At 35.6% G+C, this 10000-nt stretch overlaps 2 non-coding genes across 2 annotated transcripts; both read left to right on the top strand.

The window, feature by feature from the left end:
* Window positions 1-4994: 4994 nt before the first annotated feature.
* LOC130074939 (5S ribosomal RNA) lies at window positions 4995-5113 on the top strand. Its single transcript, XR_008805203.1, has one exon. It is a non-coding gene; the product is annotated as a 5S ribosomal RNA (ribosomal RNA).
* Window positions 5114-5288: 175 nt separating this feature from the next.
* On the top strand, window positions 5289-5407 carry LOC130074426 (5S ribosomal RNA). The gene has a single exon (XR_008804704.1). It is a non-coding gene; the product is annotated as a 5S ribosomal RNA (ribosomal RNA).
* Window positions 5408-10000: the final 4593 nt, after the last annotated feature.

Here is a 10000-nt window from a genome sequence, read left to right as displayed (position 1 = left end):
GGCAGCAGTATTTTAGGGTGATGCACAGTCACCAGGTGAAGACCTGTCGGCTGTGCATGAGCCCAGATCATCTGCTTAAAGAGTGCCCAGATTTTAAATGCCACAAATGCGAAGAAAGAGGGCACTTCGCAAGAGACTGTAACGCAGCCAGGTGCCCGGAGTGTCGGAATATTTTAAATAAATGTGAGTGTTTGATGGAGGAAGAGGAAGGAGGTAGGGAACACCAGGTGGACGGACAGGTGCATGAAGGAAACAACGAGGAGGAAAGACAAACTGATGTGGGACAAGAGGAACAAGTTATACAACAAAAAGAAACGGAAGAAGGAACGAGTAACAGAGAGGAAGAAGGAGAGCAAGAGAGCAATAAAGATAAAGAACAAACAATGGAACAGGACATGCAATGGTCAGCAATGGGAATATCGGACAGTAGTAAAAGTTATCGGGATGGCATGGAGAAGGATGAAATAACGATGGACAACATGGAGAACAACAGAGGAGGGAGAGGACAAATAAGAAGAAGGTCATTGAAGTTTGAGCCAAATCTGGAAAATGCAAGAAAAAAGACTACGACAAGGGGGCAAGATCAAAGTGCAAACAGATATGAAGTGTTAAAGGACCTGGAGGGAGAAAATGGAGAATAATGGTTTTTAGGTATTTATTTTTCTTTCTTTTAATGGTTTTAAGTTGTGTTACTTTTAATGCAAGGGGACTGATGGACATGGGAAAATTTGAAAGAGTGAAAGAAAAGTGTAGAGGAGAAGATGTTATTGTTTTACAAGAAACAAATTGGAAAGAGAGTGTGATGATGGAATATAAAAAGAAATGGGAAGGGGATATTTTATATAATAATGGGGATGGTAGGCTTGGAAGAGGGGTGGCGTTTTTAATGAGAAAAGATGCTTTTAATACAACCAAAGTGGTGTACAAAGATACGATAGGGAAATGCATGGCTGTGGAAGTAAATTACGAAGGATGTGAATTGATTTTAGTGAATGTACATGCACCAACAGAAGAGAAAGAAAAGAAAGAATTTTTTAATTGTTTAAGGAGTGTAATAAAGAAATATAAGGAAATAATAATGATGGGGGATTTTAACACTGTTTTTAGCAAACAAGACATGGCAGAGGGGATGGTTTTTAAATCAGACACAGGGAGGAAAGAATTAAATGAATTGATGAGGGAAAATAATTTAATAGATGTATGGAGAGAGAGAAATGGGAGGAAAAAAGTTTATTCAAGGAAGCAAATAGTGGGGCATTTTATATGTAAAACAAGAATTGATTATGTGTTATGTACAAGAAATGTGGAGAACTTTATCAAAAAAATCAGCTATGAAGAAACTAGTTTTAGTGATCATAAGTTTGTACGTTTTAAAATAGATTGGAGTAATGTGCAAAGGGGACCGGGTACGTGGATTTTAAATACAGAGATTTTAAAGAATGAAGATTATGTTGCAGAGATAAAAGGAATTATAGAGAAAGAGAAGGATAATGCAATGTATGAGGAAGATAAAAGAATGTGGTGGGAGAATGTTAAATATCTAATTAAAAGGTTTTCAATAAAGTATTGCAGCATCTTACAAACAAGTAAAAGACACAAAGAAAAAGAAACAAAGGAGACGTTAGAAAGAGAATTAAATAATGAGAATAAAGACATACAAAAGATAAAAGAAATAGAGGAGAATTTGAAAGAAATAGAAGAAAAAGAATATGAGGGGGCAAGATTAAGAAGTAAGTCCAAATATATGGTGGAGGGGGAGAAATGCACAAAGTTCTTTTTTGACTTGGAGAAAAAAAGGGCACAAGTTGGAATAATAAAAGAAATAAAAGGGAAAAGTGGAGAGATTGTGGAGGGGAATGAAAAAGTGCTTGAGGAGATAACGGCTTTTTATGAGGATCTTTTTAAAACAAGAGGGGTAGAAGAAGAGGTAAAAAATAAACTGTTAAATTATATTGAACCAAATTTAAGTGAAGAGGATAAAAAAGAATGTGATGGGGAAATCAAGAAGGATGAGATTGAAAGAGCGATAGATCAACTAAATAAAAGGAAAAGCCCAGGGATAGATGGTTTGGGAAGTGAATTTTATATATGTTTTAAGGAATTTTTAATAGAGATTTTAAAGGAGGTTTTTAGGGAAATTTTTAAAGAGGAAGAGATGAATGAAAGGATGGGAATGGGGCTGATGAAGCTAATATATAAAAAGAAAGGTGAACTAACAGATTTAAAAAACTACAGGCCGATAACAATGTTAAATACTGATTTAAAGATATTAGCAAAGATTCTTGCAAATAGGTTAAAAGAAGTGATGCCACGAATAATAAAAACAAATCAAGCATATGCAGTTAAAGGAAGAGACATAGCAGACATAACGATGAGTATAAGGGACACAATACAATACATAAAAGAAAAGAATGGAGACGGGTATTTAATCAGCTTAGACTTTGAAAAGGCTTTTGATAGAGTGGAGCATGAATATTTGTTTGGGGTTTTAAATAGGTTTGGTTTTGGTGAGAATTTTATGAAATGGATAAAGATTTTATATAAGGGGGCTCTAACAAAAATAAAATGTAACGGATTTTTAACAGAATGTTTTAAAATAACTAGATCAATTAGACAAGGATGTCCACTCTCAGCTTTATTATACTCTCTTGTGGCGGAACCTTTAGGCCTAGCAATAAGAAAAGAAGAGAAAATAAAAGGAATACAAATACAGGAAAGCAAAGCAGAAGGAAAAATTTTCCAATACGCAGATGACACAACAATAATAGTTAAAGGGGAAGAGTGTGTAAAAGAAGTAATGAAGAATGTACAAGAATATTGCAAAGGATCCGGAAGTAAAATTAATGAGGACAAGACGGTATATATGAGGTTCGGGGCAACGTCAGTTTTAACGGAATACTTTAATTTTAAGGAAGTTGAAGAAATTAGAATTTTAGGGATTTTAATGGGAAAGGATGGGAGGCAAGTAAGAGAAAAAATGTGGGAGGAATTGATAACAGGAATAGAGCGGAGGTTGAATTTTTGGAGATTGAGGGCTTTAAATTTGAAAGGGAAGGTTTTAGTATTGAATGTTTTAATGGCTTCAAAGTTGTGGTATGTTTTATATGTGACAGAAATGCCTTTGTGGGTAGAAGGGAGGTTGAAGAAATGTTTTCTTTGTTTTTTGTGGGAGGGTAAACCCCCAAGAATAGCGTATAACACTTTAATAGGGCCATTAGAAGAAGGTGGGTTGGGGTTAATGGATATTAAACAAAGGAAAAATTGCTTAAGGGTTAAAATAGTCAAAAAACTGTTGCAAGACGAAAATGAAACAGAATGGAAGAAAGTTATGAAATATTTTTTAAACAAATGTGGGAATTTTAATTTGGGGGAGGATATTTTATGGATGAAAACAAAAAACTGGATGGCGGAAGGATTATCGGATTTTTATAAGGAAATTTTAAGTGCTTGGGGGGTTTTCTTAAATGTAATAGATTATAATCTGAAAGGAAGAGAAAACATCTTAAACCAACCTCTGTTCTTAAACAAAAGTATTTTAAGAGATGGGAAAGAGATCTTTTTTAAAAAATGGATGGATGTGGGTATAACAAGGGTAAGAGATGTTTTGTATGAATTTAAAGAAGGGTTTTTACCATCACAATTTATAATGGATGCAATGGAGGAAGCAAAAGAGGAATGCAACAAACGAGAAATAGAGAATAAATACGAAATTATCAAATACGCAATACCGGAGGAATGGATTAAAAGAATAGAAAACATGGAGGAATGGAAGAAAGAGAAAGACATTTATGTCAGACTTAAAGGAAAACTATGTAATTTTAAGGAGTGTAATGTGAAAGATTTTTATTGTTATTTTAGAGATGGTGTTTTTAAAGAACCAGTTGCTAACAATTTTTGGGTACAGAAAATTAAGGACCTGAAAAAAGAAAGTATATGGAGAAATATGAGGGGAAAGTTTGTGGAAGCAAAACTTGAATGTTTAGAGTATTTTATAAGGCACAAAGTAATTTTTACCGAATGTATTTTAACTAAGATTGGAATGGAACAGAATGCAACATGTAAAGTATGCCAAGAAGAAGACGAAGGGATTTTACACTTGTTTTTATACTGCAAAGAGTTGGAGGGTTTTTACAGAAAATGCAAAAGGGTGATAAAAGAATTAATTGAGGACTGGGACGAAGATGTAATAGAATGGAAGAGGATAGTGATGTTTGGATGGGAGGAAAATTGTCAAAGTAAACAGTTTGTGAACCTGTTAGTAATGTTGATAAAAAATGCAGTATGGGAAAGAAGAAATGTGGCAAAAAAAGGAAAAGTGGTGCTTGATGTTTGGAATGTTCTTAAAAGGAAAACAGAAAGATATATTGAAGGATTGTATTGGTATTTTAAGTATGAAAACATGTTGCAAAGCTTTTATGTTGTTTTTACTCCAAGGGTTTCTAAAGTTTTAAAAGATCTAGCATGGAATGTACCTGAAAGTGATTTGGATTTTTAATTTTAATTTTTACTTTTATTGTATTTTATTTTTTTAACAGTTCTTTAAACTTAAGAATTGTGTACTGAGGGTCTGTATTACAAAAATATGTATTGAAAATGATGAAAGTTTTGATGTACATTTTTGTATTTGAAACATTTTCAATAAAAAAAAAAAAAAAAAAAAAAAAAAAAAAAGCACGCCCGATCTCGTCTGATCTCGGAAGCTAAGCAAGGTCGGGCCTGGTTAGTACTTGGATGGGAGACCGCCTGGGAATACCAGGTGCTGTAAGCTTTATTGTTTACTAAAAAAAAAAAAAAAAAAAAAAAAAAAAAAAAAAAAAAAAAAAAAAAAAAAAAAAAGCACGCCCGATCTCGTCTGATCTCGGAAGCTAAGCAAGGTCGGGCCTGGTTAGTACTTGGATGGGAGACCGCCTGGGAATACCAGTTGCTGTAAGCTTTATTGTTTACTTCACTAATGTTCTAACCTTTCAAATAGCCAGATTTTGGCAGCAGATTTCGCTTACGGCCATACCACTTTGAGCACGCCCGATCTCGTCTGATCTCGGAAGCTAAGCAAGGTCGGGCCTGGTTAGTACTTGGATGGGAGACCGCCTGGGAATACCAGGTGCTGTAAGCTTTATTGTTTAAAAAAAAAAAAAAAAAAAAAAAGAGTCAATGAGCTTTTCAAATAGGCGGAAATAGTCTCTTTGTTTCTTCAAAAAGCCTGAAATAGTCTCTCTGAGTTTCTTCAGAAACCCTGAAAGAGTTTCTTAAATTTTTCTTCAAAAAGCCCGATTTTGGCAGCAGATTTCGCTTACGGCCATACCACTTTGAGCACGCCCGATCTCGTCTGATCTCGGAAGCTAAGCAAGGTCGGGCCTGGTTAGTACTTGGATGGGAGACCACCTGGGAATACCAGGTGCTGTAAGCTTTATTGTTTACTTCACTAATGTTCTAACCTTTCAAATAGCCAGATTTTGGCAGCAGATTTCGCTTACGGCCATACCACTTTGAGCGTGTGCAAGGAGAGTGTGGAATCTTGAGCTGATCCTTCCAAGTGGTTGAGTTGATTAGAGAAACGTTTTTTTTTTTGAAGTAAAGTCCTCGTTTTTGTTGACCCTTTTCCCCACTGCAGCAACTGCTGTTTGGGGGGGGGGTTGTTTAAGTTTGGTTTGATAGTTTGAATGGAGCACATGGTGGGAGACAATGGAGTACACCAAATGGAGCTAGTGTCTAAAAAGAACAGCGGGAATCGTGCCATGATGGAGGAAAAGAGGTTTGAAAAGAACTTAACAGTGAGTGTGGAAATTGTTGGTGAGGAGAAGATCACAATGATGGAGTTACTCAGAGGAATTAATGAAGTTTGTGGAGCGGTAAATGGATGTCGGTTTAAAGGAGATAAAAAGTACGAGATTACGATGAATCATATTAAAGGTAAAGAAAGACTGATTGATGGGTTTAAAATCAAAAACTGTCAAATTTTGTCAAGAGACTTGAGCAATGACGAGCTTGTTGTTTCATTCATGAATCTTCCGGTGTATATCACGGATGAGGACATTCATGGAAAACTAAATGGATGGGGTGTCAAAGCAACAACGCCAATCAAGAGGAGACGTTGGCCAGGAACAGAAATTGCAGATGGGACACGCTTCTGTAAAGTTAGGTTCTCTGACACTGTTCAATCATTGCCGTATTCAACTAAGTTTGAAACTCTAGAAGGAGCTGAGTACTTTAGAGTGATTCATAACAGACAAGTAAAAGTGTGTCGTATTTGCATTCAGCCTGGACATGTATTGAGAGACTGCCCTGAGTTTACTTGTTACAAGTGTGATAAACAAGGACATTATGCTAGAGAATGCAAAGAGCTGGGTGACATACAGTATGGTGATGTGATGGAGGTTACAGTTTTGTCCAGTGGGGCAAATGAGGAAGAGAGCAGACCCATGCAAGAAGAGACAATGGGAAGTACCTTTGATAATATTGAAAGCCAGGAATTGCATCAAGGTCAGATGGAACACACAGCTCAAGCAGAGGGTGGCGTACCCATCATCCAGAAAGTGGGACCAGCAGTAGCCTGGTGCCTAACGGGAAATAAAGAAAAGGACAGGCATGTGAGTAAAACGGCCATTGTAAATGAGACCCCACAAACTTCAGGTTTAGCTAAGACTGATTCTAAACGTAATGAAACTGATGGTGATGATGATGATGATGGTGATGACGATGATGATGATGATGATGATGATGATGATGATGATGATGAATTTGTTGTTGCTGCTGCTGCTGTCGCTGCTGCTGTTGATGAGCATGATGATGATGATGATGATGAGGATGATGATGAGGAAGAGTATGATGAACATGATTTATATGAGGAACTGACTTGTGAAAATTCGCAATTGCGTGTTAGGAAAAAAAGATTGCTAAATGACAAGGGGGAAAAAGGGAACATGAAGAAAAAGAAATGAGGTTCATCTTTTTTCTTTTAACTTCACACTATCTGCTGCCATGATTAAAGTTGCATCCTTAAATGTTAATGGACTTGGTAATATGGTTAAATTTGAAAAGATCTTAATAGCTGTGAAAGCTGATATTTATTGCTTTCAAGAAACAAACTGGGATAACAATAAAATGAGAGAGGTGAGGAAAAAATGGCCTCATCATGTTTTTGTGAGTCATGGCAGTAGAAGATCTTGTGGAGTTGCTTGTCTGATTAAAAGCAATGCTGTAGAAAATGTTAAGGAGGTGTATGCTGATAGTGATGGAAGAGTTTTAATTATAGATTTTGAGTATCAAAATTGTGTTTTCAAGTTGATTAATGTTTATGCACCAAATAATGAAAAAGATAGGAGAGTTTTTTTTGAGCAGTTAAGAAGACTATGTACGGATAATTGTATTTGTGTGGGTGATTTTAATGTTTGGTGTAGTAGAATGGATGCGGCAAATGATATGGTTTATAAAAGAGACTCGTCAAGGAATGAATTATTACACCTAATGAATGAAGAAAATATGGTAGATTTTTGGAGGTTAGAAAACCCTGATAAAAGAGAATACTCTCGGAGACAAGTTGTGCTCAATAACCTTAAACAAAGTAGAATTGATCTCTGCTGGGTAAAGCAGGATATAGTCCAGTATATTAAAAATGTGATATATAGGTTTACAGCATATAGTGACCATGCTGTTCTAGAATTTCAAGTGGGTAAAATAATGCAACAAAAAGGTGGGGGGCTTTGGTGTTTAAATGCAAGCTTGTTAAGTGATGTAAATTATAAGGTTAAAATCTATGATTGTATAAAATCTGAATGGATGAAACATTTAGATTCTGAAAATGTATGTGTAAGATGGGAGATTTTAAAACAGAAAATGAAGATCTTGAGTATTAGGTATGCAAAAGGGAAAAATGGTATAGAGAGGAGAGATTACAAAGAAATGCAAAAGAGATTTTCTTTAGAATTGGAACAAATAAGCAGTAATCCAAATTATGACTTGACAAACTATTTAAAAATTAAATCAGATTTGGGGAAATATGAGGAAAAAAAATGTAAAGGGGCAATTATAAGAAGCAGGGCGAAGTATGCTTTAGAAGGTGAGAAATGCACGTCCTTCTTTTTAAATATGGAAAAGCAAAATCAGGGAAGAAACTTTATTACTGAGTTAGAAGATGGAAAAGGGGGAAAAGTGAGTGATTTGGTAGGGATTTTAGATACTGTTGAATCATTTTATAGGACTCTCTTTAAGAAAGAGGGGGTACATATAGAGAGTATGGGAGAAGTGCTGAGTACAGTTAAAGCCAGATTATCGGATATAGATAGGATTTTTTGTGATAATGATATATCGGTGCATGAAATCAATGAGGCAATCTGTAGTCTGAACACTAATAAAAGTCCAGGCTCAGATGGCCTAACTGGAGAGTTTTATAGAACCTTTAAGGATGTTCTAGCACCAATATTGTTAGAGCTATATCAGTTTATGGAGGAAAAGCAGGTAATGCCAGAGACAATGGCGGCTGGGGTATTAACTATTCTTTTTAAAAATAAAGGGAGTAGATTAAGATTAGAAAACTATAGACCAATTAGCCTCTTAAATACTGACTATAAAATATTGGCAAAAATACTAGCAAATCGGCTAAAGAAAGTAATTGGGAGTATTGTTGCCCCAACACAGGCTTACAGTATACCCGGGAGAGATATTGCAGATATTATAAGTACAATTAGGGATGTGGTTTTCCATATGAAGAAAGAAGGAGGTATATTTTTAAGTGTGGATTTAAACAAAGCTTTTGATAGGGTGGAACACCTTTTTTTAGAAAAGACTTTGGAAACGTTTGGTTTTGGCAGTAAATTTAGATCATGGATAAGGTTGCTGTATATTAGTGCATGCAGTGTAGTTAAGTGCAATGGTGTGTTAACGGATGTTTTTAGTATTGAGAGATCAATAAGGCAGGGTTGCCCTTTGTCTGCCCTGCTATATTGTATCACTGTTGAGCCATTGGCAACCCTGATAAAGGCAGATAAAGGTTTAAAACCTATAAATTTAGCAGGTGATGGTGTCAGTCTAATTCATCAGTATGCTGATGATACTACATTTACCGTGAGGGATATAGACAGTATAAAAAGGATAGTGGAGCACATGAAAACATATGGTAGAGCGGCAGGGGCAAAGATTAATGTTGAGAAGTCTGAAATTATGTTCTTTGGAGAAACTAAAATATCTGACTGTGGTATCCCTTTTGAAAACGTTAAAGATTACATCAAAGTTCTGGGGGTGAATATAGGTGTTGAGGATATTAAAGCGAGGGATGTTACTTGGTCTGAAATTCTACAAAAAATAAGGCGAACTGTGAATTACTGGAAATTAAGAGGTCTTACACTGAAAGGGAAAGTGACTGTTGTCAATGTATTATTAATGACAAGATTTGGTCATACATTGGGTGTGTTAGACATGCCAGACTGGGTTTTAAAAGAGGCAAACTCTATTGTTTCAGATTTCTTGTGGAGGGGGAAAAATGTTAGAATTTCAAAAAGGGTTTTGATAGCAGATAATAAGGAGGGAGGCTTAAAATTGGTGGATTTGAAGGTGAGGAGGGAAGCGCTAAGACTTAAAATTGTTAAGAAATATCTATATAGCAAAGAAATATATGGTTGGAAATTTTGCATGAGGGATTGTTTGGAGAAATTTGGGGCTTGTAGTCAAAGTAATCTGTTTATGTGTTTAAGAGAGTCTATGATAAAAGATGTGCCACAATTCTATAGAGAAGTCCTCCAAGCGTGGGCTAAATTTCTACCTCAAGTGTATTACAAGTGTGATATGCTTGAATTAGTGCTAAATCAACCAGTGTTTTTGAACCCGAAGATAACAGATAGGGGACATATGTTGGAAAACAAAAATTTTATGAAAGTTGGACTATACCAGATAAAAGATTATGTGAATGAAGTAGTTCCAGGTTTTCTGCCCTCCCAGGCAATCTTGGATATTATAATGGAAGGAAATGGAAAAATGAGGAAAGGTACAGTTATTAATGTTTTTGGGA

This window comes from Rhinichthys klamathensis, unplaced genomic scaffold (genome assembly GCF_029890125.1).
Source record: "Rhinichthys klamathensis goyatoka isolate OS25496 unplaced genomic scaffold, OSU_Roscu_1.1 h1tg000570l_1, whole genome shotgun sequence".
Lineage (NCBI taxonomy): Eukaryota > Metazoa > Chordata > Actinopteri > Cypriniformes > Leuciscidae > Rhinichthys > Rhinichthys klamathensis.
This window is presented reverse-complemented; position numbering and strand designations above follow the sequence as displayed.